The sequence below is a fragment of the Diabrotica virgifera genome, chromosome 9, assembly GCF_917563875.1.
Source record: "Diabrotica virgifera virgifera chromosome 9, PGI_DIABVI_V3a".
In the NCBI taxonomy this organism is placed as follows: Eukaryota; Metazoa; Arthropoda; class Insecta; order Coleoptera; family Chrysomelidae; genus Diabrotica; species Diabrotica virgifera.
In genome coordinates this window covers 133,045,444-133,066,023 of record NC_065451.1, presented here as the reverse complement: position 1 = coordinate 133,066,023, position 20,580 = coordinate 133,045,444, and positions in this window count along the sequence as shown.

Below are 20,580 nucleotides of genomic sequence, written 5' to 3'. Positions count from 1 at the left end.
TTTTTTTCTTCATTGCTTCTAGTGAGTTGACCTATCGTGTCTATGTACGCTGTGTCCTCTGGTTTCGAAGAAGTGTCCGATATCACGCCTTCTTTGACAAGTGTTCTATTCGGTTTGTTAATGTGACATTCATGGCATTGTTTAACGTATTTTCTTACGTCTTTTTCTAAATTTTTCCATCTAAATCTTGCTTTTAGCTTCTTTATTAGTCTATTTTTCTTTAAGTGTCCTCCGAACATCGGGTGATTATGGTATTCTTCTATTAATCTGTGTTTTTCTTTGTCATCTTTTATTGTTTCTGGTACTTCACATATGTATATTTCTATATTCTTCAATTTTTTATTTCCTTCTTTAATAAATTCATCAATTGTGCACATTTTAAAAATAATATCATTTACGTATATTTTTACTTTACGTACTGCATTCTCTACCGCCAGCTTAACAAGCTGTACCAACGCTTGGTTTAAATCGAAATGATTCAATCCTGTGGCTATGCTTTTGCTGCATTTTATTTTGTTTTTGGCCCTAATGCTCAGTCTTGGTGAGATTAGTTCTGCTCCAAAGGACAAAATTGGTAGTCTATGCGCCTCTAAATTATTTAGTACCTTCCTTACTGTCTGTTTGGTGGCTTCTGGCTGTAGTGCGAGTTCACTTTCAGCCTTTGTTTGTCTTGCTTCTTTCTCCTTTTCTTTTGCTTGAGCTCTTGTTATAGCTAGTATATGGGCGTTGTCTATGTATAGGTTTTTTAGTTGATGCAATGTTATTCTTGAAAGGCTGTCTGCGTAGTTACTTTTCCCTGTTATATACTCTATTTCGAAGTCATATTCTTCTAGGTCTAATCTGATCCTCGTCAGTTTTGAGGTTGGTTCTTTCATTGCAAATAGGTGTGTCAAAGGTTTATGGTCTGTTTTTACTTTGAATGTTGGTGCTCCATATAGATAACATTTAAAATAATTAATTCCCCAATGAATCGCTAGTAATTCCTTAACGATTATAGGTTTATTACATTCTCCTTTACTAAAACTTCTTGATGCATATGCTATAGGTAGGTCAATTCCGTTGTAATCTTGACTTAGGATTGCTGAACAACACTCATTGGATGCGTCTGTTGTTAAGATAAACCGTTTGTTGAAATCGGGATATTTTAAAATTGGTGGTTTCGTCAGAGATGCTTTAAGCTTTTTGAATGCTTTTTCACACTCCTCGGTCCACGAAAATTCTACTCCTTTCCTCGATAATTTGTTGAGTGGTCTGCATATTTCCGCAAAATTTTTAATAAAACGTCTGTAATAGTTGCAAAATGCTACAAATCTCTTTGTTTCTTCCGCTGTCTGAGGTGTCGGATATTGTTCAATTACTGCATACTTCGCTTTGTCTGGTGATACTCCCTCTTGAGAAAGATCATGTCCTAAATATGTTACTTCCCTTCTAAAGAATTGACATTTTCCTGGGTTAAGTTTCAAATTGAATTTTCGACATGTCTCGAATGTCTTTTTCAGGTTGTCTAAGTGATGTTTTTCGGATATTCCAATTACTACGATATCGTCCATGTAAAGAAATGCTTTGTCTGGTGTTAATCCTGAAAATGCTATTGACATCATTCTTGAAAAGCTATTTGGGCTTACATTTAATCCAAAAGGTAATCTGGTAAATTGAAATGCTCCATTTTCTGTGCTGAACGATGTGTATTTTCTCGATGATTTTTCTAATGGTATCTGGTGAAAGCCTGACATTAAGTCTATAACTGAAAACCATTTTGCTCTTCCTAGTTGATCTAATATCGAATCTATTCTTGGTAATGGAAATTTGTCTGTAACTATCTTCTTGTTCAGTTGTCTAAAATCTATGCATAATCTCCATGCTTTTCCTCCATCTATAGCTTTTTTCGGTACCAGTACTACTGGGCTGTTGTACTCGGATGTAGATGGTTCTATGATTCCTTGGTCTCTTAGGTTTTGTACTTGTCGATTTAATTCCTCTGTTTGCGCATGAGGTGTCCTATAATTCTTGATATATACCGGAGTTTGGTCTTTAACTCTTAGTTTTTGTTCGTAGAAATTGTTACAGGTTAACATATCATGCCTTAGGGCGAATATGTCCGAATATTCCTCGCATAACGATACTAAGTTGTCTCGTATGTATTCTGGTATGTCTAATTTCAGTGATTCTCGTAATTCTTTTTTTCTGTCCTTGCTGTCGTTGACTAGCCTATATATATTGAATAGTTTAATATCCAATGTCCTGATTGTGCTTGCGTCTACATTTACTGTTTCGTACGTTGTGTTCAAAATTTTGATGTATGGATTATTACTTGAAATAATTGCTCTTGCTATGAATATTCCTGGTTGTATTTCTTGCTGTTCCACTATCCTGTCTTTCTTTAACGTTTGAAAAATTTTTACGATTCTGTAAATTTCACATCTAGGCGGTATTATTATGGTGTCATTGTCTATATTATCCAGAATTTTCGTACTAATGTAACAATCGTTGTCCTCTTTAATGTGCATTTTAAGGTTTGCGTAATCTAGTATACATTGAAAGTTAGAAATAAAGTCTCTCCCAATGATTCCGTCTGTTGGAATTGGAAAGTTAGGTTCTACCAATTGAAAGATGTGTTCGAATCGAGTTCCTTTTACTTCGAGTGTTGTCTCAACTTCTCCCATTGTTTGCAACTCTCCTTTAGTGACTCCTTTTATTTTCACCTTTGTGTTTGGTTTCATCTGTTCCTTCATAAAATCTTGTGAACATTTTAGTATTGAAATATCAGCTCCTGTGTCTATGATAAAAGTGCTTGTGTTTTCAAGAATTCCTGTTTTCATTCGTACAAAGTTCGTTAGGTTTAGGTCGAAGTTGTAAATGTTATATTTTATTTCTGCCTGTGTGCTTCCAACTTCTTGTTCATTCAAAACCCCAACTGCTGGTTTTCTTGCTCTTCTTGACTGTCCTCTATTTCTAGTAACCTTACGTTCCTGTTACGTCCGCCTCTCTGGTTTCCTCTGTATGTTTGATTGTTAAATTGTCTGTATCCTCTGTTCGAATAATTTCGTTGATTGTCCGTTGCTTCTCCTTCGTTCCGTTGTCCGAAGTTATTTCTTCTTCCTCTGTCATATTTGTTATGGTATCCTCTTCTGTATTGCTGCTGTCCTCTCCTATTCTCGTAGTTTGTCCTATAATTTAAGACTCTTCCTTGTGCATTTTCTTCAGTCGTATCGATCGACAAAAATTTAGATACTACTTCCTGCGGTGATGTAAAGTTGCCTGCTTCCAGTATTAGCTTAGCTTTCTCTGCATTAGCGTTTCGTTTCATTGTTGTTACTACTGCTTTCGTCGTATATTTCTTTGCTAAGTCAAGTGGCATTCCTTCCGCTATGTATGCTACTTTTAATTGTTCTGCTAACTCTTCCACTTCAGATGCGTACACTGCTGCATCTCTATGCCCTTGCCTTTTTTTGGCTAATTTGGCTATTAAATTCTTCGGATTATCACCTTTTAATTCTTTCTTTAGTGCTTCAGCTATCCGTGGAATCGTATCTTCTGTGGTTATTAGGTTCCTAGCCTTATTGGTGAGTCGCGTTTTTATTAGCGTTACAGCTGTGTCTTCATGACCTTCTGCCAATTTTTCAAGTAGTTCTAATGCGTCTAAAAATGGTTGTAATTTCCCTGCGCTTCCATCGAACTCGTTGGGCAATATCTTGCTTGCGATATTCAAAAATTCATTGATTGTCAAAGCCATGTTTAATATTGTTATATCTTGTTTTATGTCACCTTTTTCCTCTTTTATTTCGTCGTTAATTATTTCTTCTTCTCCTTCCTCGTCACTTTTCCTTCTTCTATTTCCTCATCGCTTTGTTCCTCTTCAACTTCCTTGTCGATTGGTTGATGTATTGAACTTGGAACCACTGCTCTCACATTTACTGCTTGAAATGATCGTATAACTTTGTCTCTGATTTTCCCAAAATATTTGTTGCACGATTCCCTTTGTTTGTCCGAAAGTGCTTCCCAGTTTTTCCTAGTCAATTCTGTGAACTTGTTATAAGCTTTAATTAGCTATGTCGTTACTTCTTCCTTTATGTCCTTAGATTTCGGAACTTTTTTCTTTAAGACTCTTCTGCTTTGCCTGTCTATTTCTTGTGCAATTTCCTCAACTATTTTGACAAAATCTTCCCAAGTAACTTTGTTGCTACTCATTTATACATAATTTTTTTTTCAGCTTCTGCACTTCTTAGCGAAAATAAAAATTCGATAGTCTTACGGTGTATATAGATATGTAGTATATAGATATATAGTAAAAAAAATATGGAGATAAAATAATACGTCAATATATGGTAAAAATATGTAAAAATTGCAGTGGTAATAAAAAATTCAAAAATAAATAACGTTATATTAACCCTTGTAAATAAGTAGTTAGAATAATAATTTAAATGTATTATGCATATAGCGTATATTTGTTATATATCGTATATTTATTTTGATAGGTATATTTACGATAGCAAATATTAAAATCATAAAAATTGCAAAAATGTATTAAAAATCAGTAGTCAAATAATAAATTAATAAAAGTCAGCAAGGATAAAGTATACGTTGATAAATATGTAAAAATCATATAAAATTGTATCATTGCGTCCTATAATAACTTAATATGATGGTAAAAAAAATCTTTGTATATTGATAAATATTGGTAATAGAATAGAATAATTAAGTAAAAATAGGTAAACTTGAAACATATATTAATGTAATTAAGGTAGCACATAATGTTTATACTTTATACTTTATATTAATCAGGAAATACCATAAAAATAGCTAATATGGACTTACCACTTTTACACGTCTTTGTTCGTATCACAAGTCCTCGCTGCACGTTCCATAGCATTGTCCATTGTCCCACGATGTTCCATCTCCATACTATTCCCTTTTCAGCTCCGCGTCGGCCTGATGTCTCCATCCATTTTACATACCACACTGTTGTCTAAGGTGGTCTAGGTGCCTGAACATTGACGTGTTTTCCCATTTCTCGTTCTAGACTGCTAGTTCTGAGTTCTCGCCTGGTCTTGGATCGCCATATGACAGCCCTGGGTACTAAGGCTATCTGCTCCCGGTGAGGGTGGTTATCCCTTATCCGAGGGGTGGAATAATTGATACGCTTTTACTTGTTGAGTTGTTTTATTTACACTCGCATGAGCATAAGCTGGTAGCACCGCACCCAAAGAACGTCTCGTGTAGAAAGAGACACTATCTTTAATGTGGAAATATTACGTCTGATCAAAATAGAATGACGAATGTCTAATATAATAATAAGAATTCCCTTGTTATAGTTTTGCTGTTTATATATTTAGAAATGCCTATTCAGCATCGACCATGAAAAGTGTTTATAATTGACTCTGCAATTATTAGTGAATCGTGATCTAGGATAACAATATTTATATAATCGAATGAAGGTTGTAATATTGTTATGATGACATTTAAATAACTGAAAGTAATTATCGTAGATAATTACAGGGTGTTTTTAAGATATATCTACTGAGTACAGATGAATTCTTGTACACATAGCTTACATGTCAAAGAAAAAAGTGATATTGTGCCGATGTGTGCTTTTCCCCTGGGGGTGACTTTCACCCCCTCTTGGTGGTGAAAAAATATATGTCAAAAATAAGTCCGGAAATGGATAAACTGACTAATTTTAAGTAACTTTTGTTCTATAGAGCTTTTTCGCCAAGTCAACACTTTTCGAGTTATTCGCGAGTGAATATGTTCATTTTTCAACAAAATAACTACATTTTTAGACGGTTTTTCGCAAATAACTCAAAAAGTAAGTATGTTATCGAAAAAAACGTTCTTAGCAAAAATATAGCATGTAAAAAACATGGTGTACGCGTTAGGTCTCTGGACCTCGTAGAACCAGAGTTATAGCCAATGAAAAATAGATTCATATTCACCAATTTTCAAATAGAATATTTCGAAGTGAAATATCCATTACATTAAGCAATTTTTGGAGAAAACCCATTATAACTTTTTTAAAGTATTTAAGCTTTATTTTGTTTTTATAAAAACTTTCTAGCATTAAATTTAAGCAAGTTACGCTCAAAATAAAGTTGGTCCCTTTTATTTTGGCAAAAAAAATCGGGAAGACCACCCCCTAATTAGCAACTTAAATGAAATTAATCGTTACCGCTCCACAAATTATTTTACTTATGTTGTGTGTATATGATCTCTAAGTTTCATCGATTCAAAGTGCTTATTTTTAAAAAAATTTGGTTTTAAAGTAAAATTTTCAAAAAGTTTAATTTTGAAAAATATGCTTTTTTTCAAAATAACTTAAAAATTGTTAGAGATACCAAAAATCTCGAAAAACAAAAAAAAGTCAACATGTATTTTTTTGTTTTTCTGTTAGACAAAAATTGATTAAGATTTGGTGTTTCTAAATTTGCATACATTCGTGATCAGTGACTCGTTCAACCTCTTTTAACTACAGCCCTTTCAAAAATAAGGACTTTAAACCGATGAAACTTACAGATCCTATAAACAATACATACACGAGTCAAGAAACTTGTGAAGTCGTAACGATTATGTTCATTTGAGATACTAATTAGGGGATGATTTTCCCGATTTCTTTACCAAAAAAAAAGGACTAACTTTATTTTGACCGTAACTTGTTTACTTTTGATGCTAGAATTTTTTTTTAAAACAAAAATGAAGCTTTTTTTAAACACTTTAATTAAGTTGTAATGAGTTTTCCCCGAAATGTGTTTCATTTTTGGTTACTTCACGTTAAAGTATTCCATTTGGAATTTGACGAATATGAACCAATTTTTAATTAGCTATAACTCTACTTCTGCTAGGTATAGAGACGTGATATCTACACCATTTTTTAAAATTTATACAGGCTATATTTCTGCTACAAATGGTTTTTCGACAAAATACTTATTATTTGAGTTATTTGCGAAAAACCGTCTAAAAGCGTGGTTCTTTGTTGAAAAAATGAACATATTCACTGGCTAATAACTCGAAAAGTATTGACTTAGTGAAAAAAATCTATAGAACAAAAGTTACTTAAAATTAGTCAGTTTATCCATTTCCGGACTTACTTTGGACGAATATTTTTTCGTCCCCAAGAGGGGGTGAAAACCACCCCCGGGGCAAAAGCACATATCGGCACAATATCGTTTTTTTTTCTTTGAATTGTTAGCTATGTGTATGCCAAATTTCATGTCAATCCAAGCAGTTCTTTAAAATTTAGAGGTTTTGCAATATTTTACCGTTAAAGAACGTACTATACAACGCTACTGTTATGAAAACAACAATCTGTATGTACTTTTACCAGCTGAAAGTTAGAAAGTGTAATATATACGTAATATATATGTTAGGCACAAAGATAAAAGAGACATGTGGTTTACATTCTTAACATGTTGCCCTCGAGAAGGCAAGTGTGCATATACAGTGATTTAGCGGGGAGAGTCCGCTCTCAGCTCTCTGGGCGAGCAGTTTGATTTTCTCTCTCGGTGTTTTCACCGAGAGAGAAAGGCTAATAAGCCGGTATAAATGAACTTTGTACATAAACTCTCGATATTTTAGACTTTGTCGCTAATAAACAAGCTCTTAATCGCTTAATAATTTTGTATAGTTAAATTAGTTGGTTATTAATGTTTCACCATTAACATAAAATTTTAATTTCTCACTTCCTCTATGTATGCAAAACTTTTATGTGCGTTTCTTAGTTGCTTTAAACCAAGACAAAATACATCGTTGAACTAGTTTCCTAAAGTTCACTCTTAATTATTAGTATCGAAGGACAGTATTCTCTCTCGGATGTCGTGCGTGGTCCTAAAATATTTGCTGATATCCAATTAGGGAAAAGGAAATAATTAGCCCCTTTTCCCCACAGTGGGGAGAGATTCAAAATAAAAACCTCCCCATCTGTGTGGTCCTTCGAGCTGGATATTTTGGTTTGGTTTCGCGTTGCTTGTACTCATGTTTGTATGTGTATTACAAGACTTGTTAGTTCGCGATAAACTCTATTAACTCTAAAAGGAAGTTGTTAGTGCCTGCTGCCTGTCGCTATAACCATTGGATTAAATTTTGTGAGATTTTTCCATTAGAAAACTTTTATCGTTGATACAAGGTAAACAGCTTTGCTCAAAGATATTTTACTGTCAAAAGACAAAGACGTTTGTAGACATTTACCATGGATTCTGTAGAACTCAGTGTAGTTTAGACACTTATTCTCTCGCCGTGTTTAATAATTGCAAAACAAAACTCTCAGTGTAATTTAGACCTTGTCGCGTTTTGATACTCTCTCGCCGTGTGTGCTCTACGAATTACTCAATAGAATTCATGGAAGACCTCAAGATGAAGAGGAAGCCATTGAAGGCTAAGATGACACGAATTGCAAACTGGCTGCTAGAAAAGGCTGGTGCGGAAACTGATGCACTACAGTTTTACTTTAGGTAAACAGTATTCAAAACCTGTTATCTGAAATATGAAGAGGTGATGGATCAAATCGACGAGATTGATGAAGCCGGTACCCAAGAGGCCAAGGGTCAAGAAACGCAAAAAGTATAAAAAATCATCAGCAGACAAAAACAAATCATAGTCAGTATTAACCTAGATAAATTATCGTCTGAATCAGAAGATAGGGTAATAACGGAACAAAAATATTTTTCTACTCTCTTGGGCTTACAGCATAGAATGGACGAGTTACGGTTAGACGCCCCCTCTCACAGCTCAAATGGTACTTACTCAACTGTAGCCACTGCTAACGTTAGGCTTCCGGAAATCACAATGCAGGAGTTTTATCAATGGAACACGTTTTATCAGTTGTTCGAGACGCTGATACTGAATAATTGCTTTAAAAAATACAAAAGGAAGGCCCAGAACGAGATAGTTGGATGACGTGGAAGACGACCTGAAAACCACGAATATACGCCAATGGAGGAAAAGGGCACAAGAGAGATCTGAATGGAGTTGTAACGGTCCACCCGTTATAATATCATTTTTAGCGCTTTAATTATTTTTTCAAAATTATTTTCTCGTGATCGCGCAATTAAATTCTCTAATTTTGTCGTAATTAAATATTTACGTGACGTCACATTCTATATACGGAACATTCTACGCCTCTGTTGGTGAATTTAATTCGTGTTCCGTGGTCGTTGACGTTCTGAAAATTTGACAAAGCGATCTTCCGTTACTTGGTTGTGAAGTGTGCTAGGATTCGGTCGACGAACTTGGTTCCATAATGGCGGAAGGTTTCATTTCTTAAGCCATTCTATTTGGAAAAAAAATGCAGTTCCACTGAAGTAAAAATGGTATCCCGTGGTTTTCCCAGAATCCATCCAGAGTTTCTAGAGGGACAGTAAATGAACAACTCACCTATCCGGTAAATAACTTTTTTTGACATATAAAGGTTAGGGGATATTACATAAATTTTCATTTAAAATATTCCTTCTTAATTTGGTTTCTCTTAATCACTCCACTGTATGTAATATGTGTTCGGGGAAAATTCTCATAGTCGTAATTTTTTTGGGGTAGTAAAGTTTAAAGTTAGTCCACACCCAATATTTCATAAATTGTGAATAAAAAAATATAATGCTATGCTCATATCACACTGGCAATATAATTATCCTATAATCTTTTGTTCTCAATATCATATTCTGTATTTAAACACTACATCAAGGTCACACACAATATCTTCTTACATCTGATAAGCCTTGGTAATTGATGTTTTTTATTGCTGTTCATTCTAAAAACCTCTTCTTCATTACTTCTTCTGTTGTTTTTTATTCACACATGCTCGAGTGGAAAATAAACTAAAACTGGGAATGTTTTTTAGCCATTTGGGAGAAATATTAGAACCTACCATGTAAATCCTTCAACCACCTGGAAGGCGTCGATTCCAGCCACGACCACAGCCAAGTCACTATTGGGGTTTTGGGAACAAGCTTTTTGGGGCATTCCAGCTCCTTTTCGTCATGCCACCTGGGCCTACGGAGGGCATAGAGGCGCATCATCCTGATGCTCATTTCTGAGGATGCAGCCGCAACCTCTTTAGGAGTCGTTTGGGTTTGTTTGGGAACAATTAGTATGCTTAAGAAGTAACTATTGGTTTTTACGTTTCAGACATTTGGTTTAATGCACTATGTTTCTTTTCAGATTTAGTACCTTTGTTTTTATATGACATATTTGTATATTATTGTATTTGGTTCCCAAACTATTGTAAGTTATCTATGGTACGTTACATTGTGCACAAGGTAATAAGCCTAGAAAATTAGGTTTTTATACTTTATTATTGGTTTGATAGTTATTTTTGTAATATTACTTACTTGTTTCCCAAATATTTTCTTATTTATTCGCTTTATTTCATTTGTTAGGTTAATTCGTCATTACTTTATTTTATTGCATTTGCTCGGGTAATTTAGGTCATCGTTTCGGTATTTGTCTTAACTTCATTTCTATAACTTTTATTCATTTGTATATTTAACTTTGCTTATTCATTATTGTATTTTCTCTTAGTGAGGCTTTGGACCTATTTATTTGTATTATGTTCATCTTTGTCGGTTTCATTTAGTTGTACGTAGCAGGCGTACTATAACAATTTGGTAGAAGACTCATGTGAGTTGTACCCTATATGTAAGTAAGAGGTATATCTTTTGTACATACATATAACAGGCCTGTTATATGATATATCATGTTTAACTTAACTTTTGTATAACTTTTGTCATGTTAGAGTCACAGTATATGCACTTGGTGTAACTCAGGATTGTCAAAAATCTAGTTGTTATTTTTAATAAATATTTATTACATCAGTTATTTTTTATTATTCCTTTATATTTACATTCACTCGTGTATTTAATACATTTAATATTTGACAGCAGTGTAAGATACCTGGGAGAATGATCGAGATCATTTTCATGGCGCCCATGATTTGTTAGGTTTATTTATTTTGTTCGTCTTTAGAAATTATTCATCTTCATTCCTTTTCAGTACATTATTCTTATTTTATTATTTCACCTTTTAGTCAGCATTACTATCTACTTAGAGCTACTGTTCTTCGACAGGCATGCAAACGAGCCGTATCCATCCTTGAGTGTCAAGTTGTTCTCTTGCATCTCTTGCTAGCCAACTCTATTCCGTTTGCCTCTGTCTCTTCATACTTCTACTTCTATCCCTTTTAATTCCCCTTTCTTCAGTACTACTGCAAAGTAGTATATTTTTCCTACTGCGGCTTCTCAATGTAGAAGCCACTACACCCTTTTCTTTACACACTCCACTCTCTCTTCATTTTTATTCCTATAGTTTATGTTTTTTTCCTTACTTCTGTTGGATTATATCTTTCTTTTTACTTTCACTCCAACAGAAGTTTTTCTTATTTTTGTTACAAAGTATTATAAAGTATTAATCGACTCTAATGGCACCCACACAATCGTTTGGCCAAAACTTTTAAAATATGTTCAACCCTCACATATTTATGAACAACCGTTTCTATGAAAACAACCAAAAATTACTTAATAAATATAAAACACTCGTACTCATTTCTCGAATTTTTTTTAAATATCCAGAAAAGAAACTTCGATCTGTAAGTTTTACGCTGTTATTAAAAAAACTTTTTTTAGAAGATAGTGAGCACAATTTACTTCAATACAAATAGAACCGCTTCGGCTCGAAGATATTCACAATTATGCCCAAACAGAAGGCAACCCAACTATAACTGTTTCGAAATCTTTACAACCGACTAGGTGAGACTGGATCTTTACTCTAAAAGTCTTGTTGACTCTAAAAGTCAACACGGACCTACAAAAACTATTACTGTCGATAAAGGTGAAAGTTTAGTTCGTGTTTCAGATAATTCAGATATCAATACTCTCCGTTTAAGCCTTGCAACAGAGGCCAGCTATTCGTCTGTTTTTAGAATATTGAAGAGGGAAAACTGCCTCCATATCATTACACTCCTGTTCAGTATCTACAATTATTTGTGCAATTTTGACAAGATAAACAAAACATTAGTCCAGATTTTCTGGAAATCATTCTTTTTACTGATGAGGCAACATTTACCAGACCAGGAATATTTAGTTCGAAAAATAATAATTTGTGGGATTCTGAAAATCCACATGCTAAAGCAGGAAACCCATTATGAACGTCCGGCTCGGCGCAGCCCGTCACGGCACGTCCATAATCCCATTTGTAACGGCCGGCACGGCATCGGAAAAATGATCATTTGCCATGGAGAGTTTGTGACAATAATATAATTTTATCGTCTAGAGTACGCCAATGAATTAAGTAAAACACGTTTTTGTACTGTTTCGAACGATATAAAAATAGGATCGAAAAGCCTAGTTGATGATTATTCTTGAAGCGTTGATCGAAGAATAATACACAACAGCGAGGTACAAGAGGTGAGTTTATGTAGGTAGTATTTCCCGATTATTTTCCGCTGTCGTTTAGGCGAGCTGAGCGAATCAGACAGTTTTCTTCTTACCTATCCTTCTACCTATCCTTATATGAGCGGTGATCGTATATCCTTTATATGTCTTTTCAATCCGGCGAGGTGAGCGGGATCTCCTTTCTCCCCTTTCCTTATACATTCATGTCATATTAATAAAAGCAATTCCTATTTCGCGCGATCGTCAAAATCATTCATTCGTGTACAAAAATATCGTCATATCGGCCCGAACAGTAAGCTCGATGCGTAGAAATTATAAATATATTTTATTAACGAATTTAATGAGTAATTAAGGCTAATTATCTTATCTTCTGTTTATTTTGATTCCAAATAAAAATGTTTTAAAAAGCGAACTCTTTTTTTTCGACTGATAGTTACCTGGAGCAACAACAACGCAATGTAACGACCTCGTTACATTGGCGCCCGAGCAGATATTTTAAAAGGGTTTAAGACATTTAAACGGATTGTACGAATTTACATTAAAATATGGCGGAATCAGGTGGGTGTAGAATAGCGGATGAGACGGTAGGCTGGGTATATAAATTAAAGAAAGAGGAATTGATCAACGTTTTGGCAGAATTTAACTTAGATACGACAGGTAAATTAAACGATCTTCGATCAAGAATGGTCTAACACTTACGCTCAAAAAAGACCGGCACAGTTACCAATATCGAAACTGAGGATCCTAAAACAGACAACATCAACAAACAAACTATTCAACTTCGATAGACGAACATGCTGCTGGAATTGTGGAAGAAAGGGCCACAATCGTGATACATGCCGTTCAACGCCGATACTTTTCTGCAGTAGATGCGGAATATTGAATATCTCACACAATGATTGCAGTTGCCCAAATCCGGGAAACGACACAAGGGTCGAGACACCCAGAGGCATCTCGAACCCAAACCAGAATTAAGGTCCTCTGTCACATCTTTCCGTAATCAAACAACCAATTTCGACAACAGACCGCATTGTTCACTGACGTTAACAAACGGGAAAACGTTTCAAGCACTGTTAGATACTGGATCACAGAAATCTTTCTTCGGGGAAACAGCTCGAAAGACACTGTTAGAAGATAACACAACCGAAGAAGAGGAAAGAAAAGTATACCATGATATTAGGCTTGCAGACGGTAGCACTCAAGAAATAAGGCACAGCTGTCATACTATAACATATTTCTTACAAACAGAAGTGACCAGATTTGATAAGATCGCAGGAGTAACCCCATTAATCAAACACACGATTAAACTGACACACAACACTCCAATAAAACAAAGATACAGACCAAGAAACCCCGCCATGCAACAGATGATAAACGACGAGATAGACACCATGTTGAAAGAAGGAGTAATGGACGAGTCTAACAGCCCCTACAGCTCACCAATTGTCTTAGTAAAAAAGAAAAACGGTTGTTACCGATTTTGCATAGATTTCAGACGTATCAACGAAATTTCCGAAAAAGACGCCTATCCACTTCCGTACATCAATCACATATTGGACAAACTAAAAGCAGCAAAATACATTTCAACACTGGATCCAAAAAACGGTTATTGGCAAATAGCACTGGCACAAGAAAGCAAACCTTTGACAGCGTCTATAGCACCGGGTAAAGGATTATTTCAATTCAGAGTTCTTCCGTTCGGACTACACGCAACGTCAGCTACGTTCCAACGCCTATTGGATGTAGTTATAGGACCCGAAATGGAACCTTACGCTTTCTCATACCTAGATGATATCATAGTTTTACGAAAAACGTTCGAACATCACATGCAGAACTGAAAACAAGTATTTTAAAGATCCAAAGCTAAGAATTAACTTAGAAAAATGCGAGTTCTGCAAAGACGAGATCGTATACCTCGGCCATGTAGTCAATAGACAAGGCATCAAAACTCACGAAAGCAAGATTAAGGCATCGACTACCCAGCCCCAAAATCTATCAAGCAGCTAAGGAAATTCCTAGGAACCACATCTTGGTACAAACGTTTTATTCACGATTACTCTACGAACATAGCACCACTAACACAATTATTAAAAAGAAACAGAAGTGGATTTGGGGTACAGAACAAACAATCGCTTTCGAGAAAATTAAGAAACTACTGACACAGGCTCCCGTTCTAATTTGTCCAAATTTCAGCAAAAGATTCTTTCTCCAAACAGACGCATCAGACTACGGTCTCGGAGTAGCTCTAATCCAGAAAGACGAACAAGGACACGATCGAGTCATAGCTTACGCCAGCAGGTCTTTGTCAAATGCAGAGAACAGCTACAGTGTAACAGAAAAAGAACTACTAGCTATCGTATACGGAATAGAGAAAATGCGACCATACTAGGAAGGATATCAATTTTCAGTCGTAACCGATCATCAAAGTTTAAAATACCTACAAACCATAGAAAATCCGTCAGAAAGATTAGCCAGATGGGCTATGGCGTTACAACAGTTCGATTTCGACGTCATTTACCGCAAAGGAGCACAAAACCACTTAACAGATGCCCTCTCTCGGGAACCAGTAGACTCAATTAGTACCATTACATTCGGAGAACTGCAAGACGATTGGTACAAGAAGAAACTAGAAGAGGTGAAAACTAACCCACAACGATTTCCAGATTATATGGTGAAAGACAATCGACTGTACCGACATTTCTGGGATAAATATTAATACAAAGAAACAGATTTATCCAACCCGTGGAAACTCTGTATTCCATCAAATAAACAAAAACAGCTGATATCCGAAAACCACGAAACAACAACATCCGGACACTTAGGTATAGACAAAACAATAGCAAGACTGGCACGAAAATACTACTGGCCAAACATGTTTAGAGACACCGCAAAATTCGTCAGAAGTTGTCACAACTGTCAAATGTACAAACCTTCACAGCAACAGACCCCTGGGAAAATGTACTCAACCTCCATCCCAGAACAACCATGGCACACCGTCACAACCGACATGATCGGACCACTACCAAGATCAAGCAAAGGCAACATCTACGCAATCGTTTTCCAAGACACTTTTTTGAAATGGGTAGAAATTGTTCCCGTAAGACGTGCCACTGCCAGCGTCGTATGTCAAGCGTTAAAGGACAAAGTAATAATGAGATTTGGATGTCCAATCAAACTCATATCAGATAATGCCACTTCATACGAGAACAGAGAATTCAGAAGTCTACTGAAAGAATTCAACATCGAAAAAATCGCAATTCCACCATATTCCCCACAAAATAACCCAGTAGAAAGAACAAACAGGGTAATCAAGACAATGATTGCTCAATTTTGCGACAACAATCACAAGAAATGGGACGCATACATCCCAAAACTGACTTTCGCAATCAACTCAGCAAAACACGACTCCACCGGATTGTCTCCAGCATTTTTAAATTTCGGACACGAACTAAACATACCCAGTAAAATTATAGAAGCGCCTAATCCGCCCGACATAATTCCACCAACGTACAAATGGAACAAATTAAGAGAAACTTTCGAACTGGTAAGAATCAACTTGGCTAAAGCGTTTACATCACAAAGCCACTACTATAATCTACGCCGCAGAGAGTGGACTCCGAAAATCGGAGACAAAGTCATGAAGAAAGATTACAACATTTCCAATGCCGCCAAACAACTGAACGCCCAATTAGCTCCCAAATTCTCCGGTCCATATACTATTCACAAAGTACTATCCAAAGTAATTTTTCAGTTAAAGGACGCAACGGGAAAAACAATAGACCGAAAAAGTCGTGATGTAATTTTCAGGCGGGAAATTTGACAATTATTCTAATTATTATAATTATATAAGTACAAATTATGGCTGTCCGTATTGTTACTGAACGTAAAGGTCAAAATTAAATCCTATATTTTTCTTTGCGAGTTTTTAGGTTGTGTGTGTGTCCTTGGTTTTCTTGACTGTGGATTTAATCCATTAGCCGAACTTATTTTGCTCTAGAGACATATGTTTACAAACATTGACTATGTATTATATCATACTATCTACCTTGATAACAATGATTTACACTTCAATATTTTTTTACATTGTATTTATTTTTAATTACTATGTGCTATTTAATCATGTATATAATTATTATTTTTTGTTGTTTATTATTATTTTTTTTATTTTTTTTCATTTTTTTTTATTGTTTTTTTTTATTTTATTTTTAATTATTTATTATTATATTATTTTTTTAACGATTAGAGGAATTAACGAGGAACACAGTTGCTCAGGGGTCTTTCAGAGCAAAAGACACAAACAGGACCAGACCACGGAAAATAGGTACACAATTGGGTTAAACAAAGGAATCTTAAATATAGGTTTTCACAATTTTTATGTTGACTAACTTATATTTAACTATTGAAATATAGTTATAATGAAAGTAAATAAGCTTATCTCATGTTTGCATGGATGGAACATAATAAAAAGCTGCTTAAATTGAAGTAAGAGTAAAATTAGTTGAATAGTGGAACGTATGTCGCATTTCTGACTTCTGACTGGTTTCTGTTCTCTCTATCTGTTATCTTTATCTGTTTCTGTGCAGTTAAAGGTTAAAGTTAAAACTAAAACCCTTGTTGTTATTTGTATTTTTTACACAGATTACACTAATTATTTGGAGTTTCCAATTTTATCGTAAGTACATTTTAATTTAATGCTAATTTACATGAAATCCTTATTTTCCTTGGTCTATGGTTAGTGTGGTCACAGATTACCCCAACCACGTGTATCTTTGGCGGTGTTTTGAGCTTATTTGTGTTTGTTGAGAAAACTTTGTATTTTCAGAGATTTATAATTACGATTGTGTATCTGATTAGGACTTTGTATTTTCACATTTTGTTTATACAGTCGGTAATAAGTTTTATTAAGTAATTAAGTGTCCAATACCAAGTTTCCTATATTATGTAGTAGGATCTAGCTCTCATAATAGTCTAGGCGCCAGAGGGGTCACCGTGTTCTTTTCAATTCTGATGGACAAACTCAACGGTTTCTTATGGATTTTTGGCTGCTGATTACGAATTTCGAGGGTGGAATTCGATCCGAGTGGTCAAAAAATTGTTATAAACAATTTAATTGTTTATAAATTGTTTATACGGCTCTGGCTCATAAACTAAAACAGATAAAAATAAATGTTTCAAATAAAATTTGTTCGTTAATAAAAAACGAAGAAAAAAACGTTTACTAAACTTAAATCCTAACAGTTAGAACTCAAGATATTGTAAAATTAGTGCACAATGCAAATTGCAAAATAAGTATTTTTCGAAGCTTTATCGATCGTAACTCAGTTTCTACGCATGCAAATGAGCCCTAGTAGGTCTTATTTTAAAGCTTCCTTAATAGGCTCCCAAACAAAGTTTGTTAAATTACTTTATCTTCATTTGTTTTAAAGTTATACCCGTTTGAAGTTATAATTTAAAAAAAAATGTACATTAATTTGTTTATAAGGATTTCAAGTAAATTTGACCTGTAAACATTTATACGTTAATTAACAATAATGACTATTTTGAGCTTTTTAAAATGTTCGAAGTTTATTTTTTGTCAAGATATCGATATTTTAATGGCGCGCTATGAGGCGCAAAATCGGCTCACAGTCAAGTATGTAAGTATTTTTCGACGCTTTATCGATCGTAACTCGGTTTCTACACATGCAAATGAGCCAATATGTAATATCGATATAAAAATTAATCGAGTTCTTTTACAGCATCATCATTGCATATAAGACGTGCATTTATGTTGTGGCGGCATACACACAATTGACGTGCCTTGATGATGTTGCAAAAGAACTAGATCCACTTTATATGGATAACATATAGATAATTAGACTCTGAGGCCCCAGAAAGTTTTAGTTTTACTGCCTATAAGAACAGACTTAGTACCACCATGTAACTGTAAAAATTGCTCTAAAACTTATGCAGAAGTAAAAAAGCTGATATTCTCTGCATATCTCGATGCAGATGCATGAAAGATAATGTTTGTAAAAATAGTATTAATAAATAATATCAACTTACTTTTGTGCGCCTCAGAGCGCGCTATTAACTCATTTAAACCTACCGTCCTTTATAAAGGCCGGAAGGTTTCTTCTAGTACATTACATATTTCAACTTTTCAAATGTAGATGCCGCATTAGTTTTACAATCCTAAATTATCATATTACCCATGGAATACTATTATGAATCATTTAGTAAATGATTTCCAGTGTGTCAGGAAGTTTTTGTGTAAGAGTGATTTCAGCTACTTGAAATGGATAAAGCTAGGTAAGCTATTACTGTTTTGTTTATAATTAGTGATGTCGGATCGTGATAAAATATAAAGTTTAGAGATGAAATATTTATTTAATGCATATACAAAAGAATTTTTGTCTGTAATAATATCATACCAGGTGCTCAAAGTATCATGTTCTTTTAAAAGGCCAGTAGGACAATCAGCGTCTATAGTGTTCTGTATTGCTAATATATATTTTTTTCTTTTTCTCAGTCGTTCGTACTGGAAAAAGCCCCTTACGCTAGCGGAGCTACTTGAAGAAATAGAAAAAGAAGATATTGACGTTCCGGATAGCATTGCGATTTTGCCTCCTGAAAATGCTAACGATGACGTTAACGATGAGGATTCGGGTGAAGAAGATAATGTTGATATTGAGAATTTACCTGGATGTCAACTAAGGGCAGAGTGTCAAGTTAGTGTACCAAATCAATCTGATTCAGATGATGATAAGTCATTAGCAGACTTTGTTGAACACAAACCTAAAAAATTTAAAAAATTCAAGTACTCAAAGCGAGATTTACAATCGAATTTCCCTACATGGATTCCAATTCAATCCGTAAACAAACAGCGTTCTCCAGCAACAATATTTAAATTGTTTATGGCTGATATAGTTGAGAAAATTATGGAATATAGTAATATATATGCCCAACAAAAAAATTCTGTAGGTGATATATCTACGGATGAAATGTTCTGCTTCATTGGTATATTACTGCTTAGTGGTTATTGCTGTTTCTAGAAGAAAAATGTATTGGCAAAATTCTGATGATACAAATAATAAAGTAGTTTGTTCAGCTATATCTAGAAATCGATTTCAATATATTATGACAAATATTCACTGCAATGATAACACCCAACTGGATAAGCAAGATAAGTTTTCTAAAATGAGACCAATCTTCGAATCTCTGAACAAAAAATTCTTCGAATATGAAGAATTAGAATCCAATAGAAGAAAACCACAGTATAGATGAAGCTATGGTGCCCTATTTTGGGCGCCATAGTTGCAAACAATTTATCCGTGGAAAGCCCATTCGTTGGGGCTACAAGTTTTGGGTTGGAGCAAGAAGACTTGGATATATCATTTATTTTGATCCATATCAGGGAGCATCTTCAACTCTACCACCAAAATATAGTCATTTAGGTTTAGGGTCAAGTGTTGTTCTCAAATACGCCGATGTTTTACAGAAGATGCCATTCGCGCCATTTCATTTGTTTTTTGATAACTACTTCACATCTTTGTCTCTCCTGAAAGAATTGAAGTTCAGAAACATAAAAGGTACAGGTACCATAAGAGTAAATAGAATTCCAGAATGTCCCCTAAAAACAACAAAAGAGATGAAAAAATTGGAGAGAGGTGCTTTTGATTATTTCATGGTAGATGATGATAGTATAATATGTAATTGGAATGATAATAGTGTCGTTGCTTTTGCATCGAACGTGTCTTCAGTTTTCCCCCTAAATAAAGCAAAACGATTTTCACAATCCGAGAAGCATATATACACAAATCATCCTAAGTTCATACAGCTGTACAACGAAAACATGGGTGGAGTTGACAGAAGCGACCAGAATATTGCTCAGTATCGAACAACTATACGAGGAAAAAAGTGGTATTTTCCTTTGATAACCCATTGTGTCGATATGGCAGTTCAGAATGCTTACCACTTGCAAAAACAGGATGGCGGAAAACTTGACCAGTTAGCATTCCGAAGGGCTATTGCAGTTGAGCTGTTAGAAACGCAAAAGCTAACCACCAAAAGGGGACCTTCAAAAGCGCCAAGCAATCGACGGGAAGATTGTGGCCAATCTGGAGGTCGGATATTTTTTTATTTATTTTTCCCTGACTTTTGAAGCCCTTTCAATCACTACTCAAAGTATACATTCATGTTTAAACAAAAAAAAAGTTTCAGGACTAAA